Raw genomic sequence first — 12614 nt, forward strand, 5'->3', positions numbered from 1 at the left:
GAGAGAAGAAACCCATGTTCCACATTGCCTGGATGGTAACAAATGGGAGACTAGGTAGCCCATAGACTGAAAACATGTTGGAGGAGGGCTGCTTGTTGGTTCCTGGCCACTTAGCTGTGAAATAATCACACAGAAACTGCATTAATTAAATCACTGTTTGGCCCATCAGCTCTAGCTTCTTATTGGCTAACTCTTACATATTAATTTAACCCATTTCTCTTAATCTGTGTATTACCACGTGGCTGTGGCTTACTGGCTAAAGTTTCATCTGTTTCTGGTGGGGCTACATGGCTTCCCTCCAACTCCACCTCCTTTCTCTCAGCATCCAGTTTAGTTTTCCCTGCCTCCCTAAGTTCTGCCCTGCTAAAGGTCCAAAGCAGTTTCTCTATTCATTAATGGTAATCACAGCTTACAGAGGGAAATCCCACATCAAGAGTATAACCCAACAGGCATGACAAAAATATATAAACAAACAAACTAACAAATAATCAACCAAATAATTTCTAACAATATTCTGTTATGCTTATATTTGGTGTTTTTTTTTTGCAGTTGTCATTAGAGAGGCTTTTCCTTCTGGCATATGGCAGAAGATACAGAGACCTACAACCAGACATTACACAGAGAAAGTCTATGTGGAGGTCTCCCCTCAGAACTTAGGGAATCCTGTGGAATAAGGGGAGGAAAGACTGTAGGAGTAAGATGGGAGGGAGGACATCAGCAAAATATGACCCACTTAATCAACTAAGCAGGGCTCATATGGACTCATGGAGACAGAAGCAGCAACTGCAGGGCCTGCATGGGTCTGCCCCAGGATCTTTCTGTATACGGTATAGCTGTTAACCTGATGTTTTGGTGGGAGCAGCTTTTTCTCTTACTCTTTTGCCTACTCTTGGAACTCTTTCTTCCTATTGGGTTGCCTTGTTCAGCCTTGATATGAGGACTTTTGTCTTCCTTTGTTGTATCTATTTTGTAGTGCTTGGCTGTTGTCTTTTGGAGGCATGTTCTTTTCTGATAGGAAAAGGAAGGGGAGTGAGTGCGTGGGAGAAAGTAGGTAACTGGAAGGAGTGAGGGAAAGGAAAACTGCAGTTGAGATGTACTATATAAGAGAACAATTTATTTAGAAAAAAGCTCAGGATCTAAGGACCTACTTCTATTAGTTTGCCTTCTATTGCTCTGATAAACACCATGACCAAAAGCAACTTGTAGATGAAAGAGATTGACTTATTTGTTCAGATCATAGTTTATCATTGAGAAACATTAGGGAAGAAACTCAAACAAACTTGGAGGCAGGAGATGAAGCATAGACCATAGAAGAACAGTGTTTTTTTTTTTTTTTTTTTTTTTGGTTTTCTAAACATGTGTTGCTCAGCCTGCTTTCTATTAGCAATGAGGAACACCTACATTGGGTTGGTGCTAGCCACAGTGGGCTATACCTTCCTACCTACATCAATAATCTATCAGGAAAATGTTTGACAGACTTGTCCACTTGCCACTTTGGTGAAGATTCCCTCTTTCTAGACGAGTGTAGCCTTTAGCTTGTGCCAAGTTGACAAAAAACGAACCAGCACATTCATTTGTTATATATTTGAGTAATTTTATGGTAAATTTTAAGTTTTCATGAATTATTAACTTTTAATAAAATTAAGTAAATAAGTGAAAGAATATAAACTGTCAAATATGCACATATATATGTATACATACCTTCAGAGATGCATATTAATATATAACAATATCTAAAACTATGAACATTAATATTTTACTTTCAAACATCTATGTAGAGTAATTAATTCAGGTTCATTTCATTTTTAAAATGGTTTGTGATATTTCATTATATGGTTATCCAATATTATATTGGTTTTATCATTTTAGTGGACATTACAGTGAACTAATTTCTATATCTGCATACTTTTGCATACTCAAGGATTTCTATGGAATACAAAAGTGTGTGGTTATAAATACAAAGCTTATTTTCTCAAAGAATTATTTATGTCAATCTGGGCTTCCATGACTATAGTTAAGAATGCTTGTCTGCCATACTAGAATAATGCCACTCTAAGGGAAGAGTCTAGTGTATTTATTTTTTACAATCTTTTCTACTGCTTCTCAGAAAATACATGTGTTCCCTTCATGCCCACCCATGGCTCTCTATAGATTGTTTGCCTCTCATCTGCATATGGCTTTCTAGACCCCACATCTGTTCCTCTTCATATCATAGCTGTTATGTTTAGATTGTTTCACGTCATGGATTCTCTTGGGAAGAATTCCCCTTTTTTTCTCTACAAATCTCTATGTGCTTCTGAAAACAAACATTAAATATTAATTTTCAAAGGCATCCCTTCATGTGTTGAATAGGTTACTTCACAAATTATTAACTATTTTATTATCTAATTACTACTGTACAGAAATCTTCATATATATATATATATATATATATGTGCCATTGTTATAGAATTATTTTATGCTTTTCTCCTTTGGCATTTAGCCTCCCTGTGAAGGGCAAACATATTTTTTCTGAGTCCAAAGAATCTCTGGTCCTCAGCACACTTTCATCAGTGTGCTCCATTCGTACTTGTTGAATATGTGTATTCTCAGTGCCTCAAAATGTCCAGGACACATTAACTCAGTGATTATTACTGAATAGAGCAATTTAAGTTTTCCTATATCTCTTCTCAAAATCAGTTATTACATCTTTTAAAAATGCATACTCTCTAATTGGGAAAATAATTGATTTTTTATTTACAGAATGATCAACCTATTTTTGTACACAGTTTTAGGTTTTCTATTATATTTAATGTTAAGTGAGCTCATTGTTCTTATTTGTTTGATTATACTTCTTGTGGAAATAAAGCATATCTCTTTTTTTTTAGTATATATGAAGGCACAGAGATTAATAGTGCTTGTACCAGAGGCTCTGTGTCTGCTGCCTCTCACAATAGATCATATTGCAAAAGATGCTTTTACTCATATTACTCTTATAAAAGCAAAAGGACTCTGTTTCAAACTAAGACCTGTGGCTTTCTATGAAATAGCTCTCCTAGTGCCATTCTCTTTCCTCCCCCAGGCTCAGGAACAAGTTCTTCTGTCTTTATCATAACAATTTTGAAATAATAATTGAAATTACTACATCTGTATGTTGTGTTTATTATCTGTTTAATTTGCTCTTACACTTCTATACCTTCCACATATGTTCTATATCTTATAGTTTATTTTAAGGACTTGCTTTTAAGATGGGTACTCCCATTTTTATTGATGAACAGGACAAGGAGAGCAGTACATCCTTAGTAGTTACCCACATAAGATATGCCAAGTAACAATGTTAGGTTTCAAAAAAGAAACATATCTCTCCCAAATTTTGATACCATTTGATAAAAATCTGTGCATTTCCTTATCTTCCCAATATAAATGAGCAGAACCAATTAAGGTGTTAAAATCATGTTATCACAGATCCTTGGAAATAATCTAGGACAGTGATCATGGAGTGGGCTCCCAGTGGAAGACTAGGGACCAGACTTATGGAAGTGACTAGTAGATTTCGACATGGCTCCACTCTGGGTCACTCAAGTAACCCAGGGCTTATTATTTAACCTGGTGGTGTAACAAGTGGACATGCCTCACACTGTTACTGTGAGGATTAATGTGTGCAATACATGTAAAGCACTTAGAGTTGTGCTGGATTGCAGTAAGTGCTTGATAGAGACTGTGATGACTGTATTAGTCTGAGCTCTCAGCTAGAGATCTATGTCTATCTCTGTCCCTTGAAATGCACAATTAAACAACACATATAAAGATGGTAAGGGCAAATTTGCCTTTTTGAAAAGCACTGAATAGAAACAATTTTCTCAAAGGCCTAAGCATAAAACAAATTTAATTTTCTTATGTTTTCTCTGCTTTTATGAAAAATGTCTGTAACAAGGATAAGTATTATCCTATTTCATTGTAAGACTAAAGCATAGAAATGTTAAATGATTTGTTCAAGGACATAACAAATGAGTAGTGACTAGGAGTAAGAAATTTTATGACTTCTTCATATGAGGCTCTTCCTACTGAGATGTTATGTTCATACTTAATATTGAAGAAGCATCAATCCAGATCCACCTCACATTTCCTGTCACAGCAGTATGCACATGGCATGTGTATAAGGTCACAGGTGAAATGCTGCATCACAGAAAGACAATAAAACTAAAACATGATCTTCTCAATTATCTTCCTTTTTATCTGAAGCCTGTTCTTTCTCATTACTCTCACTTTTCTTTGTTGAACCAGCATACTCTAGTTAGAAACTACTTCTTCCAATTGAAAAATATACTAACTATATATAATAAAAGGTTTGCCTTAACATCTTCAAAAATAATAAAATGGACTGTTACAAAGGGTAAGCTTTTACACTCATGGCAATTTATATTAAAACATTAAATACATATTTATTGCAGGAAAAATATAATGTATCACATTTATACCCACTACTTGATAGCCATATATAGCTATATCAGAGGAGAACACTGTAATATATAATATATTGGACATACAAGAATAGATATTTCCTAGATCCATTTTATTGACTGAGAATAAGACAAACTTCTTTTGTTGACACTGCAGATTGGCCTTTCCCAAATTGAAACTGAATAGAGGCTTAGAGAAAACAATACTGTGGGCTTTACCTAATCCTATAGAAGAGGATTAATCCACAAGTACATGGGAGAAAGGACAGAGGAGGACATCTGAAAAACAAATATCAGCACTGAAAACTGACCTAAACTGGTGACATTTCCATCTGTAGAAGAAAAGACAATAATCTCACAATCCCTCATGACAGTGAGGCCCATCTGATAAGGTAACATTGACCTAGATAAGAATGTAACCTGTAGCCAACAGAAGTTTGTAGAGGGCCCAATGGTCAATTAGTCTTTACCTGGTGAAGTTGTGCAATCTGAGAACAAAATAAACCTTGAAAATGATATCTTGTGGCTTGGCTAGAAAGTAGAGGCCTCAGGCTGTGGCCTAAGGACTGATGTGAAGGGTCCTTCTGTCTATGTGTTGCTTTTATTGGTTAATGAATAAAGAAGCTGCTTTCAGCCAATGGCTTATCAGAGTATAACCAGGCTGGAAGAAAGAGAGAGAGAGAGAGGCAGAGAGAGAGAGAGAGAGAGAGAGAGAGAGAGAGAGACAGAGAGAGAAACATAGACACAGAGAGAGACAAAGAGAGAATGATGGCAGAAGATACAAAATAATCACACACTAGTTAAGAATTACATACAATAAAGGGCTATTTATTTAGGGGAGACTTACAGATCACTGTCCTAGATCACAGTCCTCTGCACAAACAAGGAGCAGGGTCTAGCAGCTGGAAGTGAGAGCCAGAGCAAGAGAGCTAGTTCAGGCCTTGCAACTGCATTTATAGTATGAGACTACATCCAAGTGAGCTGGTATCTTAAAGGCTATTGGCTGAAGGAGAGGAAGGAGCTACCACAGGACTTCCCCCTTTTGGTTAAATAACCCAATACAAAAGTATATACACAAGGAACAGATATCAAGTATAAGATTAGAATTACAACCAGCATAAACAATATTAAGCAAGGAACATATGCTAAATGTTTTAATAAATATTCTATCCTAAGAAGTCTAAATCTTGTATTGGAAATTGCTTGGCTAGATCATAAAAGGATGGTAACTATGACTATCTAATCTTCAACCATATTGAAGCCCTGAGAAGGGAGATAGTATCACTTGAGTAGGCAGGAAGTGCAATAAAGCAGCTTCCAAAATGTGCAGTGTAACTGGCTGCCTGAGCAATCACCCAAAGTCTCACTTGTAATGCTGAAGCACCAACTTTGGCTATAGCTTAGAGTAACTGAAAAACCATTTTCAGAGGCAAGAAAAATTTCACAACCATATTACCCTGTCTTGTCAAAATTTAACAGCTTTTTTTTCCTGTATCTTGCTTCTCCAGTCCAGACATTGTGCACTTTGTCAGTGATTGAGACATGGGCAGTTTCTTGCCCAAAGGCTAGTTGCACCAAGAAGAAGACAAACTCCAAGTGGAGTGTCTTTAATGATCAACACTCTCTCTGGAATACATTGGTGCTGCCAGGAGCAATCGTGTCTTATGTCAACAGAATCCTAAGTTATTTAAATGCCATGCTCTACAGGACTTTGACGTGGTTGAAGGTTACCTATCTTTGCAGAATACAATCTCTATGTATCTAAACAACTTAATTAGTCTGACTAAAAGTATGACATACATGAATAACTATTGACCTATAACACTTAATACCTATATAACTTAAAGATTAAGACTTCATCATAATATCAAACAATTATTAAACATCTGTGCAGTAAAGGAGGACAATGACATAAAAATGTGAACAATGTGCTGGGCCACAGACAGTGAACTCCATGAGAGCAGGAGCAGATCCAGACCAGGGTCATTTGTGGAAGCAGGACTGGGCCAGCAACCTAAACCAGAGCAGACTTGAGACAGCATACTCCACAGGAGCAATTACAGGGGAGCAACCATGGAGCAAGTGGGCCAGAGACAGAGACTAATGTGGGTCTGGACATGAATCTGGAACCTTCAAGGGAGTAGACCTAATTCAGAACCCCTGTGGGTCTTGGAATGAATCTAGGAACTCTGAGGGAGTAGGCAGGAACCAGAAATCTCTGTAGGTACAGGCTTGAGTCTGGGATCTCTGAGGGAGTAGACCTGAGCAAGGACCTTTTTGGGTCTAGGTGTCAGTCTGGGATTTCAAAGGGAATAGGCATAAACCTCTGTGGGTCAAAGAGTGAGTCTGAGACCTCTGAGGGAATAGGACTGAGCCAGATCTTCTACGGGTCTGGGTGCACCCATGTCTGGAACCTCTGAGTGAGTAGATCGAAACAAGAGACCTTTGAAGGACTAACCCCAAGGCGGGACCACTGCAGGAATTGAATCCAGGCTGGGGACATTTACAGAAATAAGTGTGAGCCAACAACCTAGACCAAAGCAGTCTCTGACACAGTAAACTTCAAGTGAGCAGAGCAAAGCCTGAGAGCATTAAGCGACCTCCAGGAACACAGAGTGACAAATGGGGTAACTAGAACCGTGACACTGACTGTATGACAAGAACAACCATCTGCACTTTGGATTCACTGGCACCTAGAAAATCAATAACAAAATCACAAACAGCCCCCAACCACACTTATTAGAGGAAAGGATTAGTAGAAAAGGTAAGAACATACACACACAACACCACAAAGAGCAACCCACCTGTAAAACCTAAAAACCCTAAAACATCAAGACTTGAACAACCAAATATAGTGAAAAAGGATCCATATCTATTGCCATGCACAAAACTTAAGTCCAAATGGATCAAAGTCCTCAACATAAAGCCAGCCACACTGAAACTCTTAGAAGGAAAGTGGGAAGTACATTTGAACACATTGGTACAGGAGATCACTTTCTGAATATAATGCCAGTAGCACAGACAGTGAGAGAAACAATTAATAAATGGGACCTCCTGAAACTAAAAAGATTCTTTAAAGCAATCACATGTTCAACAAGACCAAGCAACAGCCTACAGAATGTGAAAAGATCTTCACTATCCCCACATCAGAAAGTGGTCAGATCTCTAAGTTATACAGAGAACTCAAGAAATTGGTCACCAAAAAAAAAAAAATCCAATTAAAAATGGAATACAGACCTAAACAGAGAACATTCATCAGAGGAATCTAAAATGGCTGAAAGGCACTTATGGAAGTGCTCAAAATCATTTATATTACATCAGAGAAATACAATTCAAAACAACAGTGAGATTCCATCTTACACCTATAAGAATGACCAAAATCAAAAACACTGATGACAACGTATGCTGGAGAGGCTGTGGGGTAATGTGAATACTCCTGCATTGCTGGTAGAAGTGCAAGCAGGTACAGCCCCTTTGGATGTCAGTGTGGTGATTTCTCTGAAAATTAGGAAATAACCATTCTCAAAATCTAGTAATACCACTTTTGGGTATATCCAAAGGATGCTCAATCATGTCACAAGGACAAGTGCTCAACTATGTTCATAGCAGCATTGTTTGTCATTGTGAGAACCTGGAATCAACCTAAAGGCTCCTCGACCAAAGAATGGATAATGAAAATGTGGTGCATTTACACAATAGAGTACTACACAGCAGAAAAAATAATGACATCTTAAATTTTGTAGGGAAATGGATGGAGCTAGAACACATTATATTGAGTGAGGTAACCTAGACACAGAAAGACAATTGTTACATATACTCACTCATAAGTGGTTTCTAAACATAAAGCAAAGAAAAACAGCCTACAAATCATGATCCCACAGAACCTAGATAAAAATGAGGCCCATAAGAGAGGCATACATAAATCTAATATACATGGCAAGTAGAAAAAGACAAGATCTCCTGACTAAATTAGGAGCATGAGTACTTTGCCAAATGTTTGAATGGCAGGGGAGAGGCATGGAGAAGGATTGTTTGGTATACTTGTAATGAGCTTTGTATTATAATAAGCAAAAAAATGGTTTCATTTTCTTAGACACATATGCTGGACCATTCATTGTCTTTCTTTATTTGTGCAGGTATCCTCATGATGGTCATAACTTCTAATAAATGCATGATTACTGAATCAACCTTTTCTGAGCTCAAGGCAGTTGCCCATTGAAAATCTGAATAAGTGGCAATGGTGTGGTCTACATATTTTAATTTTCCAAATTCTGTAAAGTGGAATACATCCATGTGTCATATCTCATTGATTTGATTACCTTTTCGGTTCCTCTCTGCTGGTAATGGTGTTTGGTTATAGAATGAACAAGTAGGACATCTCTTTGTAGTCCTTAGCTTATTGACATAACAGAAAACTTTTTCTTTATACATTTGCTATTGACATGGTGTTTTTTATGAATTTCAGAGGCCTGCAACACAGTTAAAATCAATAATAGGTCTATTTCTGCATTACTTTGTGCTAGAGGACCTGGCAAACCATATGGGATTGTATGTGTGTTATGGATATGAGACAAAGCCCATTCCTGATTATATCTTGAACCTGTGTGAATAATAAAGTCAATTCTGTATCATCTAGTATAATTTCAGCAGTTTCAATACGCAAGACAACTCTTTTTGTATATTGCAAATCAGTAACTATATTGAGAGGTTCTTTGAAATCCCTGAGTTCCATGAGAATAGCATATACTTTGCCTTTTGTATAGAATTATAAGGTATATGTTCCACCTTACATAACTCTTTTGATTTATAACCTGCCTTTCCTGATATATTTGCATCAATATAAAAGGTATGGGCTTCAGTTATTAGTACATCATGTACAATTCAGAAAACAATTGAAGAAGTTCTCTTTATAATGTTAATCCTACCACTTTGGGATTGCTACTAATTTCTCCCAAAAAATAAGCACAAGCTCTTTGCCAAGGTTGTCTTCCCATATTTATTTAGTTTTATCAGCAGTAAAGAAAGTATAATCTCTGTTGGGTCAATACCTGCTAGTTGATGAAGTCTTTTCATAATTAATTCAGAGATATTTTCCACATAAGTTTTTAATTTTTTATTTGGTTTATGTGGTAAAAAGATCCATTCTAAGATAATATCTTCCCTCTGTATTAAAATTCCTGTAAGGAAAATTCTGGAAGACAATATGATTAGAATACAATTAATTTTGGATTCATGTAGATTCTATCTATATATGCCTCCAGGAAATTTTCTTCAATGACCATCAATTCTTTTTCCATTTCAGCTGTTAATTCTTTGGGACTATTTAAGTCTTTGTAACCATCTAATTTTTTTTTTAAATAAACTATTAGGTTAGGTGTTATCCCAACAGTTGTTGTTAGACTGGTAATATCTCCTACCAGTCTTTAAAAGTCAATAAGAGTCTGTAATCCATCTCTCCTAATTTGTGCCTCTTGTGTTCTAAATCTGTAAATCTATTTTGTAACCTAGGTAATTGACAGAATCTCCTCTTTGTATTTTTTCAGGAGCAATTTGTAATCCCCATTAATGAAATTTTTTTATTCTTCAAACATTCTTATCTCCTACCAGTCTTTTTTAAAAGTCAAGAGTCTGTAATAAGTCTCTCCTAATTTGTGCCTGTTGTGTTCTAAATCTGTAAACCTATTTTGTAACCTAGGCTATTGACAAAATCTCCTGTTTGTATTTTTTCAGGAGCAATTTGTAATGCCCATTAATGCATTTTTTTTTATTCTTCAAACATTCTTTCTAAAGTATCTGCATTTGAGTCAGATAACAAAATGTTGTACATGTAATAGTAAATTATAGACTTAGGTAATTTCTTGTGTATTATTTCCAAAGGCTGATTTACAAAGTATTAGCACAGGGTGGGACTATAGAGCATCCCCTGTGTGATGTAGGTGGGTCATCTACCTATCTGTTGCTTTCATTGGTTAATTAATAAAGAAAACTTCTAGGCCTGATAGGTCAGAACATAGGTAGGTGGGGAAGACAGAACAGAATGCTGGAAGAAAGCAGTGAGGAAGACGCCATAGGTCTCCTCTCCGAGATGGATGCAGGTTAGACACTTCCTGGTAAGCCACCACCTTGTGGTGCTACACACATTAATAGAAATGGGTTAATCAAGATATGAGAGTTAGCCAAGAAGAGGCTAGAACTAATGGGCCAGGCAGTGTTTAAAAGAATACAGTTTCAGGTAACTATTTCAGGTAAAGCTAGCCAGGAGCCCAGCCACAGCCCGCCACTCCCATCACTATACCTGTGGGAGGATGGTCCATTGGTATCTCCTAGTAAGCTGGGAATTATTATAAGTAGGCACTATGAAAGCAATTTTTTTCTATCCTTTTCTTATAAAGGTATGGTGAAGAAACAATTCTTTAAGTCAATAACTATAAGAAGCCATTTTTTTTGGTAATAGAGAAGACAGAGGGATTCCAGACTATAGAAGGCCCATAGGTTGGATAACCTTGTTGACAGCTCTTAAATCTGTCACCTTTCTCTTTTCTCCAGATTTCTTTTTAACAAGTACAGGAGAATTCCAAGGGCTGGTTGATTCTCTAATATGGAGAGCATCTAATTGTTCCTGTACCAGCTGTTCTAAAGCCTGCAGTTTGTCTTCTGTTAAAGGCCATTGTTTAACCAATATGGGTTTCTCAGTTAACCATTTTAAAGGCAAGGATGTTAGTAACACTGAAGTTTCGCTAGTTGTTTCTGTTCTTGTACAGCCTGAATGACTGATAACCTTTTAAATAATATTTTATAATATTCTTCCCAGAAGCATGAGTTTTGGGGACTGGGTATTCCATTGCTGCAATAGGTTATGGCCCCATCAATTCACTGATATATTATGGCCTCAGCCTCTTTTTCTGTCCTTCTGGCTCTAGGTATTCAACCTACCTTGTGCTTTGTTTTACTTGAGATAGGGCTCCAATTCCTAGAAATTGAATATCTGCCTTTTGAAGAGGTCAATCTGAAAGCCAAAATTTTGGAGTAATGATAGTCACATCCACACCTGTGTCTAGTAATTCCTCAATTACAATGTCACTTATACCCACCCTTAGTTTTGGTCTTAGATCATTTATATAAGTCTGCCAAAATATACATTTCCTATTTCCTACTGAAATTTATGACTCATCCTCCAGGTCTATTCCATCATCCAGAACAGTATGCTTTTTTTAAAGTAGATACTGGATTGTTTAATTTTCCTGGTGAGACATGTTCTCCACAGTGACTGGGAATGACTGGAATTCGTTTGACATGGGGGCCTTTGAGAGGTACCCAAAGGAGTTTCAGGTTGCCTTGTCTGTCTCTTGTCGACCTACATTCATTAGTCCAATGTTGGCCTTTGCTATATATACCAGAAGACTGAGTCCCCCTATTCTTTTCATTACTATATGAGATATTATTCCTATGAATTCCTTGTCTGCAGTCCCTTCTTAGATGTCATAATCTTCCACAATTAAAACTTTTGGCATTTTGGTGACTCCTCATACCGTTGGAAATTGCTTTTCCTACCCAAGCTTCAGTACTATTATCAAATGTTTCAACATACATTGCATGCAAAATCTATTCATCTATGGGTGCTGATCTAACCTTTAACAGCCCAAGGATCTTCTTACATTCTAAGTTAGTATTTTCAAAAGCCAAGGTGGTATTTTCAAAAGCCAAGGATTCAATTAGTACATATCTAGCTTCAGTGTCTGTCACTACTAACTGTACAGCCTTAGTTAATCTTTGTAAGAAGTCAGTAAGAGCTGCATAGGAAAATGACCAAGTAACATATATAGGCAAACCTATCAGAATTACACCTGACTTTGCAATGAAAACTATGAAAGCCAGAAGGTCCTGCATAAACGTTATGCAGACACTAAGATACGATAGATACTAGCCCAGATTATTATACCTAGCACAGATTTTAATCACCATAAACAGAGAAAACAAGATCCTCCATGATAAAACTAGATTAAATAATACCTATCTACAAATTCAACTCTACAGAAAGTACTAGAAGAAAAATTCCAATCCAAGGAACTATTTACATGAACAAAACTACAGGCAATAGATAATCCCACACCAGCAAAACCCACAGAAGGGAAACATACACATAGTACCAAAAACAACAACAAAATAAAAAATAAC

The sequence above is a fragment of the Microtus oregoni genome, unplaced genomic scaffold (assembly GCF_018167655.1).
Source record: "Microtus oregoni isolate MIOR12 unplaced genomic scaffold, Mior012 000003F_ref0000135, whole genome shotgun sequence".
Lineage (NCBI taxonomy): Eukaryota > Metazoa > Chordata > Mammalia > Rodentia > Cricetidae > Microtus > Microtus oregoni.